The sequence below is a fragment of the Mycteria americana genome, chromosome 3 (genome assembly GCF_035582795.1).
Source record: "Mycteria americana isolate JAX WOST 10 ecotype Jacksonville Zoo and Gardens chromosome 3, USCA_MyAme_1.0, whole genome shotgun sequence".
NCBI lineage: Eukaryota > Metazoa > Chordata > Aves > Ciconiiformes > Ciconiidae > Mycteria > Mycteria americana.
The window spans coordinates 125,000,503-125,018,682 of NC_134367.1; the positions used below are offsets into that span (position 1 = coordinate 125,000,503).

Below are 18,180 nucleotides of genomic sequence, written 5' to 3' on the forward strand. Positions count from 1 at the left end.
TGCCCAGGGAAGTTCCTTCCTCTCCAAAGCCCCTGTGCCATGGTAGCGTTTCCTCAACCTCGCCTTCAAAAATGCCTCCTGCAGCTCCTGAGCAGTGGAGGAATCCCAGATGGAAGCGCAGCACTGTGCTTCCCTACTGACCTTACACAAATCACATCTTCTCCTTCACATGGAGCATTGATTGGATCCACAATGCCAAAAGGAACAGAAAGGGGGAAGTTCTGATAAACAACAATGTGCTCAGCTCAGTGTAATGCACTAAGCAAGACTATTTTGCTCTACTTTCCCATCAGGTACAAATCTAGGGAAGGGCAAGAAACCCAAGACTAAGTATGTGGAGCCTCATTACTTTCTTGTGCAAAAGGCTTCCCAAGCAGTAAGCAGGAAAGGAAAACCAACAGAGATGGAGAAGATGAACCTGTTTTTCATCTAAGCTAACATATAGGGAACCGCTTATATCAGAGATACATTTAATGGCTGGGTCACTGGCAATAGATTACTAGTTCTTTGCCATCAGCTCTGCGAGAACAAAATTAAATAGGTTTTGCTGGATTTTCAAGCTATTTACATGAAAACCTCCCTCCTAGTTGACTCCAAATTTGTGTTGTGAAAAGGGTAAAATAACACTCAATGAGTACTCTCCTATGCCTCTTCTGAGGCACCTCAGCCAGAGGTAGCCTGGTAATGGTACATACCATCTACTGCGCATCTCGGGTGATGCCACGCAAAGGTCATATGGGCTATAAAAATGTTGCCATTTGAGGAGGAGATAAGTATGTGAAATTTATGTACTGTGAGGCAATAGTATGCAAATCCAAAGCAACTTCAACAAGTTGGCCCAGTTGTTCCTGGTTCACCTCCACCAGAGAGTGAAAACCTGGACAAGTGATTCTGTCCTCTGCAGAGAGCCAGGCCAGGTTTGCAGGGAGAGCTGGTGTCCTCCTACCGCAATGGATGTCAATGGAAAAAATGGCACATCCGTGCACACAAGATCTTCCTTAGGTTCTACAGCAACATTTACGCAACGTGTGTAATACTAAGATTAACTTGGCAAGTGAAAGAAAGATTGATTTCAAACTAAACTCTGTATTTTTTTCTTTTGATATTTATACAAATTTCTATTCTGCTCCATGTCATGCCCATCTCCTCAAGACTCTTCTACTTATCATAGCGCTGCAGTTATAGCATGCAGTGCTCTCTAGCACCATGCATAAATCCGTTCTATTAGACAGTTATATACGTAGGCAAATCGGATTACTACATTGAGCAGTTTACTCAACACATCAAAATAACATTAATCCACTTTAAATTTATCTCAAATAATTTTCTAATTCCATGTTATTTCAATGTATTGTTCAATATCTAATTGTGGAGCAAGGAGTGGAATTTTTTTCAGCGTTGCCTAACCTATGTGCAGAGTTAATTTAATCAGCATCCTCCATATTAAAATACTATGCCAAGTATCTTTAACATTCTTTGTTATCATCCCCCTTTTTTTTTTTTATTTATATTGCTATCCTGAATTGCTCACAGTTCTGTTTTAACCTGAAAGGTGACTCCAAAAAAACCCTGGTACTTTGGAAACCATATTAATTTTGTCTCATCTTGGTACCTTCCAGAACTAAATTTGCTTCATTTATAAGTGATTATTTCCTAGCTTTGTACAACAGCCTGAAATGCAACAACTGGTGGGGTTTTTTGCTTTTTTTCTCCTGGCTTTAACAGTACCAATATCAAAGTATTATGGTCTTGGAACACAGTTACCATTTCTTCTGCTAATGCACTAGCTAGCATGCAAGCTATATTGTGCCAATGCTGTACATATTGAATGTAGAGCAGCAAATGCAATAAAGCAAGAGCAAAAGTAATAAAGCCTTATTTGCTATTAAAATAATTTACTGATGACATAACGCACTAAGCACATATATAGGCTTCTCTGCTATATATAAGTAAGAGGATGCAATTTTGCATATTCACCTGCAACTAAAGTTGGATAAGATCTTCAAACATGAGCTGGCAAATGCCATCTGCCTGGATTTATCCAAACCCCATTTGTGTTGGATAGAACCGTAATTCACACAGATATCCTCTGCTTTCAAAATACCTTAATGTTGCTTCCAAATCCATATATTGTTTCAGCATCACCTTGGGACTGATCTTTGTTTAATTAACTGTTTCCTCACTGACACCAGCACAACAACAAAAGCTTTGAGCCACAAACTAGCACTTACCACCAGTTAAGTTTTCTGGGGTTTGGGGTTTTTTTGGTTTTGTTTGTTTGGGGTTTTGTTTGGGTTTTTTACAAAGCAGTTATTCCACAACTGGGGAGTATTTTCCTTCCAAACTAGTCAGGAGTGGTTTAGCCAGAAAGGAAGAGCCCATTGACTGAATTCAGACATGAAAATTTTACACTTGAAAGCATAATTTTTCTTTGCAAGTGAATTTAATTTTGGGGGTGGCAGAGTAGGAGTCCCACCCTTGTGATGAAATTAGAGCCTTTTCAAACACTCTGAAGGTACAACCATGACACAGGAATCAGATTCTGGACACTGTTGCTTTAAAATATTTTTTTTTTTTTTTAACATTCACATTTGATTTAATCTTAATAGTTATTTCATCAAATAATTTCCTTCTCCTCTCAAAAAAGTCTACATAAAAACACAAAGTACACGGATCTCAGTAAAACAGTGACAGAGCATCTAGCTCAGAAAAAGCATCACCTGCGTTTTACCAGCACTGGACATCAAGCAAGATACTCATTTTACGGTAGTCTTTAAATGATGGCTGGGGAACATTCCTGCCCTAGGGGGAAACCAAAACACTTCAACAAAATGGGTGTTGAAAGAAATAACCATCCTCTGGATTATCGGTGGTCTAAGGCAAAGGTGCACAACACACATTTTGGAAACGGAGCAAGTGTCCATCGTGCGTAGACATTGTAAATGCCCTACACCTGAAACCTGCAGGCCAGGATTGCAGAAGTGTATTACCCAACTTCAGCTGCTTTTCAGACCCCCTTTGTGTTTTCTTAGGATAAAAACCTAGCAGAGTCATGGTATAAAATCCCTCAAGATTGAGCATATTGAGCTGAAAACACTTTTTGAAATCTGAAGCTGGACCTTCTAAGCCTAGCAAGAGCACTCATAAATAAGTTATAAAAATAGAAGTGTCTTAATAGGGCTAATTAAATAAGCTGACTTGTTCAAGCTGGTTGATAGTATTCATATGGGCTGATACTCTGTCCTGAACAGCCCTCTTAAGAAATATAAAAAAAAAAAAAAGGAGCGGATCATAGCCAAGTGCTAGCGTGCGCTCCTGTCCCCTTGCTGAGCTTAAGGAATATCTATCTATAGATGCAGCCGTGGAAGGTTTAATTGTTCATAACCAAGGGACTGCATGATGTTCTTTAATCATTAACTGTGGGAACATCCTTTACAGAAGAATGAAATTATGCATGTATTATGCATAATTTAACTTTTTAATTTATGCAAAATATTTTAAAAATTATTTATATCAGAAATGCACATCCAATTTATGTAATACTGATTTCCTCCAGAAGTCTTAGTCCCTGATAAATGCCTACTAGGCAACTGGCTTTCTACATGAAAACAGATATTTTCTGGGGATGTGGGGATTGGTTTTGTTTAGTTTAGGGTTTGTTGTTTTTAACAAAGAGGCATCCAAATCTTTCAGTTTTCATTGGACACGAAAGTGAATTAGTTGACTATTTTAAGTTAATGCCTATCCCACATCAACAGTCATTTAAGGCAGGTGCTGGTAGGGTAAAAGAGCTCCCCACAAACTTTCCTTTCCCATCTCTCCTCACAATAACGCTTTCCAGGATTTTAAGTTGAAGTCTTGCTTTTATTGCAAGAATTACACTAGGGTAATAACATCAGTTTTCACCACTGTAAGATCCTACTCAAAATATGGGACTTTTTAGTTTTGAGCAGCTGTAGTTACGTACGCAGTTATGGACTAGAAGCAGAAATCTTTCAGGCTGGGTAACACACCTCACGCCACGTCAAATCTAAGCCTTTGTCCAACTCCGAGCCTGCTATATTAACATTGCTTCCTAAATGACTAGTACAAGCATTAGCAGCTCAAACACAGAGTAAGAGAAAGCATCCTTAACCTTACGTATCATCTTAGGCTATCGCTCTGCATGCGTAAAGTGGAGTTAATTTGGCTTCCTTAAACTTAAGTGTTGTTTTACCATGGATTCAATGGTAAAGTAAATAAATACATTTTTTTTTTTAAAAAGGTAAACCCTGCTGCCCAGGAATGCTGATGTTCTGACAAAGCAGAGGATTTAAGAAGTCATGTTATAACTCTTACTCCAGAAATAGATGCAAACCCCAAGCCTGTATAAATCCTACGCACTTTTTGATCGTGTGTATTACACGCTCATCCCCTATTTAAACTACATTAATCAGAAAGAAAAGTTATTTGCATTGCACTCCTCTAATAGGAAATAAACTAGAAACTCAGTCTATTTTCATTTTCTGCACAGTTTGAACAATGACACAAGAATGTGGACAACTACAGAACCTGGCTTGCTTTGTTTGTTTACCTAGTTTCAATAATCTTCACAAGAGATGTTGAAGACGCTTATTTTTGAAGCCTGACAGAATACTTTACTGCCCATAAGGAACATGAGCTCATTAACAGATAGAAAGCGATATACAGGGAAAGCGCTAACCCAGCAAGTAAACATAATTTTAGGGCATTAGCTGATAATGCAGAGCCTCTGTGCCTAATGTCTTTAAAGCAATTATTTTACTTCTAAGAACTCTTTAATAACATGTTACCTACTTCATCCACTAAAAACCTTTTCATTTCTCCCTGATACGGAAATGACATACAGCATACTAAAATAAAAATGAAGAAAAACACCTCACAGTATTCCCAGGTCTTGGAAATTGTTTTGGTTGTGGAAATTCGGCACTTAGCAGTCAAATGAAGTGAAAAGTCAGGTACAGGAGAATACTGCTGGGAGAGCTAAATTGCTGACCTCATGCAATTTCCTTAGATAAATGAGAAAAGGCAGCGATGGCAACGATGGCACTGCATGTAGGACATAAGCAGCTCAACCACGGCTGTCTCAGACAGACCCCTCAGCTCTCCCAGTTACGTATCTTGGTGCTTTTGACTACAAGAAATTTTTTGTCAGTACCTTGAAGGGTCAAGAAGGTTGAGCACTAGCAGGACCATAACTACCTCTAAGCTCTTCTTTCTATTCTTTTTCTTTCTTTTTTTTCTTTTTAAATAAAGCTCATTCGGAGAGTTTGTTCAGTAAACATGACTGATTTGCATGTAAAAACCTCGTCATTGCTAATTGTACTTGTTGATTCACAGTGGAATGGTGCTAAAAGCTCCTTGAAGAGTTTGCCATTAAATCCAAGGTAGGCACATCACAAAATATTTACTCTGGAAATCTCCACTATTACCTGAGCTTAAAAATACGAGATGTTAAGGGGAAAAGAAAAAAAAAAATTCATATATTCCTAAAAAGCTGCTCTCAATGCTCCTACTTTCCTCTGGCCTATACTTATATGGATAAAGTCCAAATAAACAAGGTCAATTAAAGAGAATTTTGGGGGAGAGATGCAACACCACAAAATAACATTTCTACTACTGAAAATTTACTTATATTGCAAATAAGAATAACTACTTGGTTTATCATGGCTTATCCACGTCAGTAAGTGCTCAGCTCTTTTTCATTATCTGCTGGCCTGGGGACTCAACGGATGACAGGGCTGCACTGATCAGTGCTTTCCTTGGGTGCCAACAGAGGCATTAAAAGGAGCCAAGTGCACCCGAACAACAGCAACAGGGACTGTTTTTGTCCAAAAAAATTTGTCCCAAATTTTTGGTGTTGTCAAAGAAATTTTGTCCCAAACTCTGAAATCTATTACTATCCTATGCTACCCTTTAAAATAAAAAAATGAAGAACAAATGACATAGCGCTCAAGCATGGATGATTTGACATAATGCCCAGTTTTACCTGTAAAATACGTTTTAAAGGTTTGGTCTATTTGAATTCATACCCAATACTAGTTTATCATGAGCACATTTTAATTAAGCGCCCCCCCCCCCCCCCTCCCTATTTTTCAATACATATTCTGCATAGAAGTAAATGGAAGTTTGTGCAGCATGGTTCATCAACATCTTCCCATTTTCCCTGTGTTATCAACTGACTTTTTTAACATTTGTATCTTTTTAGTCATTAAATATTAAAAGGCCAAAAAGTGGTTTGTCAATTTAGTTTTTAGGATATTAGAGATGGGAGAGGGAAAGGAAGGAGAGACATTACACTAGGATGCTAATTAGGGACCAAAAGTGTGCTACGATATGCTGGAGGTAGATTCCTTGTTTTACTGATAGAAAAAAAAAAAAACAAGCCAAACAAAAAACTTTCACAAACCCAGCTATATTGACAAAAGGACCTATGGAGCTGCTCATGCAAGAAATGTATCTTGTTCCCAAAGCAACCGCATCATGTTGGGAAGGGAGGGAAAGGGAGTCTCTTTCTTTGATATTGATTTGAAGATGATATTCTGTGTCCCATGAAGGAGCACCTCGCTGATACGGTAAGTATAGCCTTGATTGTCTTAATGTCCACTTTAAACTCGATACTAGTGTTGCTGCAAAACTAGAGGGCAAGCAACCCAACATACAGTTCCAGAGACTTCAAAAAAACCCCCAAACAAATCAAAAAACAGCCAACCCTGCAAAATCCTCAAAAAGCACCTATCAAAGTGATTTCAATGCAGTGATCCGGTACAAAGTCAAAGGATGTAAGCTCTTCTAATCCCACGCTTTCAGCTCCTCCAGGCTCCGGCCGCCGTTGCCAGGGCCTGGCTGACGCCTCCTCCAAAGGACAGGAGCCCTGCAGCTCGGTGGTGCCTCGCCACAGAGCTCTTCAGCTGTTTGCGACCTGACAGCTGTTGGCTTTGGGTTTACACGCTGCAAAAACAACTCAGGAGGCAAACAGCATGAACGGCACCCCGTTCCGGTCCACGAGGTTTTATTACAATGAGTTTAGCTCTGGGCAAGCTGCCGTAATCAGCACATTTTTGACAGGTATTTTATTTTTCTTCCACAGAATACCTAACACTACTGAAAGCACTCACTGCCACATTAAATACTGCTGTTTTGTTAAAAATTAAAAAAAAAAATTACCTATTGTTGTTCTCCTCCTGCTAATAAAGACTAACTTTATCCTTCAGTATAATCCCTCCAAATCAATTAAAACGCATTCAGCGGGTTGAAAGGATACTAGTGAAGTATTAACAAAAGCCTGGTTTGGATTATGCAAAACTTCTGCAGCAATTGGCTGACGCAAAGGTTTCAGTGGCAAAATACTTTCAAGAGACGCAAAATAAATCTAGCTCTTAAAAATATTTCTTATTCTGTTTTGCTCGCTAGTTCTAGCAAGTTAGGTCAAATCCACACAACACCAACCTCATTCTAAGGTTTGCAAGTCAATTTGTGAGTAAAATGCGTAGTCTCTTGGAGTCATTCAAATAAATCTCTACAGCGCTGCCATAAACTGGTGCTTAAAGACAATAAACACAGAAATGTCCAAATATAGAAACAGCTTGCGTCTGCATATGCTCGGGTCGTCACCATCAACTGATGAACGCATCTAGGATGTGCTCGAACCTTCAATGGACTGAAGCAGCATTCCTGAAGATAGGGAAATAACCATGCCAGGCGTCAATGGCTGTTGGAGACCTGCCAAGGCATTTGTTCGCATGTCTCAACATGCTAAAATGCCGGTATGGAGGGGGAAAAGATTTTTTTCCCCTGCCCAGAAGAAGCTCCAGCAGGTGCTGTTTACCTGTGCTAGGTCTGGTCAATGGACAGCCATACTTACTGCTTCCCTTGCAAACAAAAAATTAGGATGAACTTTAATCTGACAAACAAGCCAGGGACCACATTTTCTACTGCTTTTGCATTTGTAGGAAGCTGCCTCTGACATCTCACCCTGGGGCTTGATCAGACAAGGAAGAAAAAGTAGAGAATTTTAAAGACACTGGCAAGCGTCCGGTCTTTCAAAACGTCGTTGCTAATCTTCACATCATCCAGCCTGTTCAGTAATCAAGATAGAAGAACTGTGCAAGTGCAAATTAGTGTCACTTATGTCCTGAAAACAAACAGGAGTAAGAAAGAGGATACGGAATAAGTATGCCCAAAAGGAACATCACATTTATTCTCCACGATCAGATGAGGGATTACTGAAGTTTGCTTCACCTCACACACAAAAAAAAGCCAAACATGAAGATATCTCCATGACATCTACCATTTGGTTGAGCAGGTTAGTGCTATATTAAAAGGACCACAGGCTCAATGGCAGTGAGAACAGGAAGGCAAGGAGTGGCCCTCAGTTCCTCCAAAGATTTTTAGACACTGCTGAGATAGAAGACCCAACTCCTACAAGACTTAATTCTTTTTTTTAGGCCTGTTCACAGAAAAATTAAGAGGAGCACCAAGGTTATTTTAGGGCATTATGCATCCAAACGACTTAATACATATAAACGGTATAAATTTATGGCATGTCACCCATTCCAGGCACATGACAGACATCTAAAGAAGAGCCCCATCATCGATCCCAAGACACCACACGGCAACCTGAAGCATCTCTCTCTTTCGAAAGAGGATGGCAGCACTGTGAGCCCGCAGACGAGCAACGTCAGCACAGGACTTGGAGCACATGAAAAACCTCAAACCACTGAAGCACAACAGGGAGGCGGCCAATTGAGACGCAGGCGCTAGGAAGTTGTCCAAGACCTTTAAACTCTTATTCTCCTGGGGGCTAACCCAGATTTGACTATTTCTCTAATAGTAAAAGAATCACTTGCTACTTAATACCTGTGGTACATTATTACCTGTACATTAATACCTGTGGAACCTGATGATGCAGGTTCCTTGAACACTGCAAAGTGCCGGGGGGTTTGTTGTTAAATTGACAGTTTTGCAGGAGTAATCATTGTACCTGCCTAGAAAAAAAACCATGCCCTATACGGTGAAAGCCAACGGGGATAATTGCAGGTGTTTCATATTCGAATAAAACTAGCAGGAAATTAAAAGAAAAAAAAAAGCCACTCCTGCCCACCGTAGTGACCAGCTTCCATATTCCAACATGATTTTAAAAACCTGGAAGTATTCTGTGTCCAGAAAAATCTTTTTTAAAAAATATGTTTTATAAGGTCTTTTTGTAATATTCTTTCTTCACTAATGATTTTTTAAAGTTCTTGTAATCAGTTTAAAAGAGACCTTACAACTTGACAGTAATTCTTAGCTCAACTGTAGCAGTACAATATGGCAGAGGAACGTAAAATGTACTAACCAGATACAAGAACAGCTATAAAATACTGCAATCCATGCAAGTACATATCACATCGCCTGTTTAACACTGCAAAATTTGTGACACTTACTTTTCCGTTCAAGAATGCTCTTCAGATGACACTTACCTTAAACTCTCAAAAGCATGTATTATGCACAGCCATAGTGCAAATAAGGAAGTTAGGGCTCTAAATCCATCTATTCTCCATTTTCTTCGAAAGTATAATGTATAATAATAATAATAATTTATTTTTCCCTTTAAATTAAATTTCATCAGTCATTGTCCTTTAAAATAAAGATACAAACATATGGTCAGATATTTTTGTGTATACAGCATCATCATTCTCATGGTAAAATTAATAGCTCTTCCAAGCAATTTTTGCTAAGTAGCCAAAATCCAAAAGTAAAGACTGAGCAAATTACAATACTAATACTAATTTATTAAGCTACTTTCAAATGTGTTCAGCTTCCCCTTTTCTTTGTTTGCAGCATTACAGCACCATTTGATAAAGCAAAATTGCAGGTGTTCAACCCTTTGTTTACTAAGATAACTGTGGCTGAAAACAAAATGGAAGTGACAGCACTAGGGCTACCTCATCTTACCAGGAGTAACACCGTGCTGGAGAGGTTGCTGCTGGAGGAAATTAAACAGTAGAAACTCTGAAGGATGACATTACTGGGGTGCTCTGCAATCCAGACACTCAAGAAGGCAAAAGCGAGAGCCTTGGAGAGCCACTACCACCTCCCTTCTATGAACCACCTGTGTACCTTTCCCACTTTGTTTTCTGGGCTATGCAATATGTTTTCTTATACCTGCCATCCATACGGAGACTTGGATACGTTACACCGAGTCAAACATACTGGCCACTCTTGGTAAAAGCCAAGCCTGCCACATTTGTATTTCTATCAGCACTAATTCTGCTGCCTTTTGAGGTAGTGATAAAACTCAGGTTGCTCTGCTGCAAGCAGAGGTTCATCACAGCCGAGCACTTCTGAACATATTGCGGACTCAGAAGACAAATAAAAGCTCTCAACTTTTACTTTCAGTTTGTCCTGTAAAATTCTCTCATTATGGGTACACCTATCTCACAGCAACTTCATTTTTTAAAATTTTCCTAAAGCAGGTGCTTTTGAAGGCAAGCACCACAATGTTTGGTCTTTGGGATTGCATTTCAAATGACAAAAGCTAAAAGGCTCTGATGAATCAAAGCAATTTTTCCCCCCCCATCAGAAGATCAACTGTTCCATACATCTACTGTGCGAAAGAAAAGAACAAATCCAGGCAATATTTTCTATTCTCCACTCCTACTCCAAGAAACATGTGTGACATTTATAACCACTGTATAAAAGCTCATTAATACTATACACTGACCTATATAAAAAAGGTTATTGGCTTAACACAATAGGAGACACTCTCGTGGAAAACAGGCAAGGAGAAGAGAGGACGGCTCAAGATAAGCTGTCTCTCCACAAACACTGGCTCAAAGGATGAGGTCATTAAATGACAGTATTAAAAGTGGCCAACATTTTTCACCTCCTCTCTGCTCATTTAAAAACTAGTTTAAAACCACAGAATAAAAGCCCAGCGAACACCCCAGTACATTTTAAGAGGTAATTCTCTCTCAAAGGGCCGATAGCAGGCAGGGAGTGGGAGAAAGGTTTATTTTAGTTGAGCTAATCTGACAGACTGGCACCTACTCAGAGGTGTTGGAAGAAGTCTGGCGCGTCCACGCAACCACCCAGAGCAGCAGTAAATCCTTAAGGAAGACAGGGCTGCCTGTGCCTTACATTCGCTTTTTAAATACTTCTCCACTAGAAGCTTTGTTCTTTCTTTTCAAAGAAATCATTTAAAGCAAGCTCCCTAATCAATGTGCTCTCAAGAGAGTTACTTCCAACGCTTGACCTTGGGGTTTGCCAAGACTATTTAATGCTCAAGGCACCGTGCCCATGGGGAAGCACCAAACAGGGGTTGAGAAATATTATTTTCTTGGGCCTGTCAGCCCAAGTGGATTCCATATTTACACCTGATGCCTCCTCCTAAAACCATCCTTTAGCTTAAATAACTGCTTTTTTTCTTTTTCCTTCTATATACGTATGGAGAGCAATCCTATCTCCTCTCAGGTTTTGTTTTTCTAGGCTGAAGCCAAGCTCTTCCCAGCTACTCGTAAAAAGGCTGGCCAATCCTTCTGCCATCATCCTAATTACCCTTCCTCGACCCGTGGCAGTTAAAAGTCATCTTCCTAAATATAAGCAGGATGCTTTCATTCTTTGCTGCTCCCAAATGAAGAGGCTGAGCTTATAGAATAAATTAATATCATCCGTCCTTAAGCACATGACATTCTCCTGAAACCAATTAACAGCAGAGGAAAGCGGTTCTTCTCACATAATAATCCAGTCCTCCCCTGGCCTTGTCAACGTCTCTCAGCTTTGGAGTCGGCAAATTTATTTAGCATACTTCTAATTCTTCTGTAAAGGCTGCTAATGAAAATATTAAATAAGACATGATTCGATCCTTGAGGAACCCCAGCCGTAACTTCATATGTTCAGCAGAATGAAAAAAAATAAATTCGCGGTCATACAAGGTTATCAAGAATGACAGTGTGAAGGACTTCAGTCTTTAAAGGTATTTTAACCACCTTAAAAACCCTTCTTGCAGGATACAGGATTACCATGATGCAATCAAATTATGCCAAATTATCTCAAGTATTTTGAGCATTTGTGCCAGCCACCCACCCTGAAGAAAAACAGAAACTGAAATACGACTGTTTGACACACACAGATGCAGCAAGACCAGCAACTACTTTTATTCAAACTGAACCAAAAAGAAGGCCATCATCATCTTCTGGTTCTCCCGAGAGGTCCCTATCATCCGCATGAAGATGCTTTTTTAGCATCACAAAACAGCTTGCAAAGCACAGATCCCCTATGATACCGCAATTAACTGATTTCCTATACTGAAATATCTTATACAGTGATCGGCATTTTAATTAATTCTTTAAATATATATTCCTCCAATAGGTTAAACCTTAATTAAAATTTAAAGTGCCTGATAGCATCTTCTTATCTGGCTACAAATGCATTTTTAAAAAATTTGCGGTGATGACATAGCAACCACATTAAAAGGGATACATATTTCATTTTACATTTTTTCAGTTCAGCATAACCCTAAGAAAATTAATTCAATCTGCAATTGCACTCTTAGAATCTGTCTCCTCTTTCTCTAATAACTATTTTTGCTTTGTTTCAAACACAAATTTTACAAAACTGTTTTGGACTTTGCCCTGGGCATGTGTCTCACCACCAGAGATTTCCTCATGCTTAATCTCGTATTTCATTAGTTATTGCTTAATTAGAACCCTATTTGAAAGATGTTGAATAAAAATGGACCATTTCATTATCGTGAGACATGAAAGAGGCAAAAAGTTCTTTGTAATCCAAGCTGCTCCTCAGCAAGTTTTTATCACGTTTATCACGTAGACATCATACATGACTTTACCTTCTATCTATATTTCAGCTCTTCATCTCCCGATGCAGCTCTTTAGTCAGCACATCTGCCACTACTCCTACATTCATCTTCACACAACTTTCCTGGCATCGGGGAACACCACAATCCCGCTGTTGGGAGACAGGTTCATGCAGTCCATGAACACCACCATCAAACACTTCCCAGGCCACACCTCATGCTTTATCTTACATTTTACCCAAAAGACCAGCATAGCAACCACAGGAAGAGCTCCAGCAATATCTTTTAGTCACATAGAGTACGCACAGGAGTCCTTTTTAAACCCACCAGAGTTTCTTACGGCTCTAAAGCAAGCAGGGCTTCTCCAGTACTAGCACTACCCTTAAATATTGACCAAAAAAAAAAAAAAGTTTTATCTTGATTCACTCTTCTTAACTGCAGCCTTTTCTCTTTATAGCCACCTAATTAAAGAAACAGATACATTTACAATGCAAGCACAGAATAACCAAGTTTACCTATTACACGCACAACTAAATACAGAATCATTTCAGCGCTTCCCCACCATCCTTGTTCAGGAACCATTTATGCACAAATGCCAAATTACATTCTGTTGTCAGGCTTGGGCATCTGAGTATAATTTCGGCTTCCAGATAAATAACAAAATGTGCTCAAAACCAGCAATTTACTTGAGAAGCATTCACAAATTTCAGTCGTGTCTGAAACCACTGTCTGAAAGGCTTATTCATGAATTGTAAATTAAAGTGTTACTGCTCTATATTATGCAAATAGCCAAATTCTAGCATTGTAACAGAAGCAATGAGCTTGTTATCCTGTCAGTCCTGCAAGCAGACACACACCTTCTTAGCACATGATTTTCAAACGTGCTCGTGTGTTGCCTTAACTGTACTAGTTTTGATACTAATGAAGGATTTGCCACCGACTTAAATGAGATTCACCCAACAATGAGCACTTCTGAAAAGCCAACCATTTATCTGTAACTTGGTATGCAAACAGTATTGTCATACTTAATAAAAATTCCCGTAAGAGCATTTATATTAACAAACGCAAGCTAACCAATGAAATTGAGCAACAGAAAAGTAAGATACCAGATATCAAGACCTTCATTAAAAAAGCATCACACGATGCATTCTCAAAACGCAATAAATAGCCTCGTTCGGCTGTTCAACAGTTAGCTTTGTTAGTCTCTGTTTTAGAAGCTTGAGAGTATATTACATCTTGCTGGTTTCCCATCAGTGCATTTCTCTCAAATTCCTCTTTTGTTCCCTCTTCCCATTTTACATTATGAAATACATCTCCTATGTACTATCGCTGTTTTAAAAAGCATACCTAAGAATGCTTCCATTCTTGTGTACACTGCCTCTCAAATAAAAAATCATACAGTTTTAAATTTTTTAGCTGCTTCTCTCTTTTGCCCCAACCTATTTCTTCAGGGTCTCTGGTCAAGCAGTAATAGCTCAGCAGTTCAGCACTGACCTCACAGAAAAAAGATATAGGGCCACTGCCTTCATATTCCCCTTACTCGAAGCAGCACAAATAATTCCACTTAAATTGGTGAAATGCAAACAGTATTGTCATACTTAATAAAAATTCCCGTAAGAGCATTTATATTAACAAACGCAAGCTAACCAATGAAATTGAGCAATAGAAAAGCAAGATACCAGATATCAGGACCTTCGTTAAAAAAGCATCACACAATGCATTCTCAAAACGCAACAAATAGCCTCGTTCGGCTGTTCAACAGTTAGCTTTGGTTAGCTAAATTACATAGCTAAACAGTTGTATGTGAAAAATACGAGTACGTGCAACTGTCTTAAATTCAGATCATACACATCCCAACAGTCATCCTTTATGGAAGAATTATGCATATGGTGCGTGTGGGTGGACTGAGACCACGAAAGGATGAGCGTTACCTCATTGCATCTCTGTAACGCAGGCCAGGGTGGAGGGTTCAAAGGAGGCTGGGCGCTTGTCATATACATCAGCACATAAATCAGTATATCGGTATCAGCAACTCAAGTCACATGGATCCCATTAAATCCTACAAAGTTACCTCATCCCTGCACTGTTCAAGAAGGCGTTTTCAGACAGACGCTGCCTCCCACCCGCTCCTGTTCAGGTAACCACCTGGCAGACAGCGGGCAATGTGTGGACAGGCTGTGCCAGGGCATGCCGACCGGCACGCCACATCACCCAGCGTGCTGGGGCACGAGAGATCCCCACCTCCCGCAGAGCGGATAGCGCCGAATGGCGAGTCTGATACTTGCTCCGTTTAGGATGAAGCCCAAAAAATACAGTAGAGATGTGCCTTCTGCAACAGGATTACAGACGTACCATGTCACTAGGGACAAGGGCGCAGTCCTAATTGCTCTGTTGCAACCACATGGAGTTTCCTGGCCTGTCTGGAGGGCAAGGCATAAATAAATCCAAGAACAGTTTTGCAACCAAACAAGATTCTGAAAGCAGGAACACATCTGAGCACCCAGTCCATCCTATTTCATCCCAGAGCAGTTAGCATTATGTTTGGTTATACTCAATCCTCTTTCTTTCTTCATTTAACTTGATTACATTTTACAAAGAAGTACTCAGTTTTAATATATTTCTTCTTCAATCTTTTCCACTCTTTCTTTATAACTTGCTTTATAGAGCGGCTTCCAACATCCGCGTGCTTTTGTTCAGAACAGAGCTTTCAAACGTATCTGTCATGTCAAATCAAAATAGGAAAGAGCTAAGCTCTAGTGTCTTGGGATTCTAAAACATTGACAGTATTTGCACGCTACAGCTGAAAACAACATACTGATGAAGCACCAAGCGGTATTTCTATCAGCAGACAAGGGGAGCAGAAATAAGGCTCAGACACAAGGCAAGGAACTGGTATGGAACTTGATAAGCCACTTCTATTTCCTCTCTTTTTTCACAGCTATAAATTAGATATTCATCTATATAACTTGTTTTTGGGTTTCCTTTAAAAGTGGCTAACAGCATTTGCAGGGCTTGCAAGCTTACGCACATTATGGACGAACAAAGCAGTCACCACCATCATTAGTACTATGTTGACATCAGAGGTACCATCAGAAACAATGTTGAAAAAAGGGTATTTGCATGTATTTTGTTTTCTGAAATATCAACACATGCAGAGCTCTGGCCTGCAATCTAAATGACACCACGGGAATGCTTCCTCTTAAAATGCATTGATACTGTTCAAGTGAAAAGTTTTCTGCTGATGGGTTTTATGTGCATCTAAGCTGAGCCAAGCAAGCTCAAGACAATCGAGCAATTCCATCATTTACCATGTTACAGTAAAATATGGCTTTTTCCTTGTTCCTAATTATATTCTCAGACTGCACAACAGACTTATCTATTCCCAGTACCCTATAATTGACAATGCTATTATAATATTTAGTAATGTATTTCCAAACCTTAGAAAAAAAAAATTACAGAAAAGGAACAGCAAACAGAGTGAGAGGATACTGTCCATGCTTCCACAAACACTTGAGCTGAGTGTACTTACACACCAGCATAAATCAAACCAGCACAATCCAATTTAAATACAAGTCCTGCAAGGCTTTTTCATTAGTGCATTGTTTATGCTTTTGTCATCTTTTGACTAATTTTATTACATAATGCTGAGAGATTTACTATATTACATTACAGCTCAGCTAATCATAACAGAATTAAAAAAGTTAATTTTGTTTCTCTGTTTTAGAAGCTTGAGAGTATATTACATCTTGCTGGTTTCCCACCAGTGCATTTCTCTCAAATTCCTCTTTTGTTGCCTCTTCCCATTTTACATTATGAAATACATCTCCTATGTACTATCGCTGTTTTAAAAAGCATACCTAAGAATGCTTCCATTCTTGTGTACACTGCCTCTCAAATAAAAAAATCATACAGTTTTACATTTTTTAGCTGCTTCTCTCTTTTGCCCCAACCTATTTCTTCGGGGTCTCTGGTCAAGCAGTAATAGCTCAGCAGTTCAGCACTGACCTCACGGAAAAAAGATATAGGGCCACTGCCTTCATATTCCCCTTACTCGAAGCAGCACAAATAATTCCACTTAAATTGGTGAGATACATTTATGGCCCATTTTTGAAGATGGGAACATAATTCTGGTGAGCTATTACTAGCTTTTAGTCTTTTTTTTATTGTCTTCCTTAAACAGCTGCTACTGAACGCTGTCAGAGGCAGGACGATGCTCTGCCCCGAGACTGCTGTGCTTGGGAATGAATCACCATGTGCCCCGTCGCAAAGAGAGGAGCGGCACAAGGAATAAACCTGCTGTTGAACATTATGTACACATCTATCTCCGTTTCACCACTTAACTGTTTTTTTTTTCTTAGTTTTATTCATGAGTGTTTCATTCATATTTCTTAGTTCCTCAGCAGCAATACACAAAAGGTCCCAGCTAGGCTCCAGAAAACTGTCCAGAGCAAAGCAAAGGCTCCCATGCCCATATCACCAAACTAAAGTCTTGCTTAGAAATTCAAGTCTGGTGTCCCATATATTCATGTAAAAAGAGGGTTTGGCCCAGAAGACTGCGTAATGTGCATCACGTGCAGAACAGAATAAAACAGAATGACAGAAAGTCAACCATCATTGTACATGTTGCCCATACAGCTTGATGCACACAAAAAAAAAAATCACATTAAAAAAACCTAGAAGCCAAGTTACTGATAAAAACGCCTTCCACAATGCACAGCAGATAATATACCTTGTATTAAGGATTTTCTAGCCTTTTTATTTGCAACTCATTTAAAAAAGACCGCTCAGGGGAGCTGGTGGTTCCAGACTAATTACTTCCAGATTGTGCGAGATTTTCCCACATATAGAAACGAGTGGCAATGCTGAATTTGGTCAGATCAAGGCGTTTCCACCAGCTGCTTCACAACTGCTTAGAGAAATTCATCTGGATGCAATTATGACTTTACTGCAAAGTTTTTGTTGTTTTTTTTTAAACACTGGACCACAGAAATCATGTTCCTCATTCAATTCCCATTGAAGTAAATAGGGTGGTTTCTACAGACTTTGACGACTTTTGGATAAGGTCCCATAAAAAGATGAAAAATAAGAACTCTTTGTCTACCAGGGAAAGAGGTTCATCTCTCATCCTTAAAGGCTGCACATCAAAGAGCTCTGAAGTTGCACAGGATTGCTGTACACAAAGTCCAATATATGGCCACATTGACAGGTATATTTATAAAAAACAGTATTTACACCAGCATTGTTTTCTAGGTGGCATATTACAATGTTCCAGTCATAGTTTAAAATGAAATATACTTATATGAAACATCTCCAAGACTAAGGACTTGGATTCAAAAAGATTAAACCATTCTCAGTGAGGTAGCAAG

At 39.3% G+C, this 18,180-nt stretch overlaps 1 protein-coding gene across 4 annotated transcripts in view; it reads right to left on the reverse strand.

The window, feature by feature from the left end:
• MACROD2 (mono-ADP ribosylhydrolase 2) overlaps positions 1-18,180 on the reverse strand; it is an 899,949-nt gene that overhangs the window by 791,588 nt on the left and 90,181 nt on the right. The gene's annotated exons all lie outside the window — the stretch shown is intronic.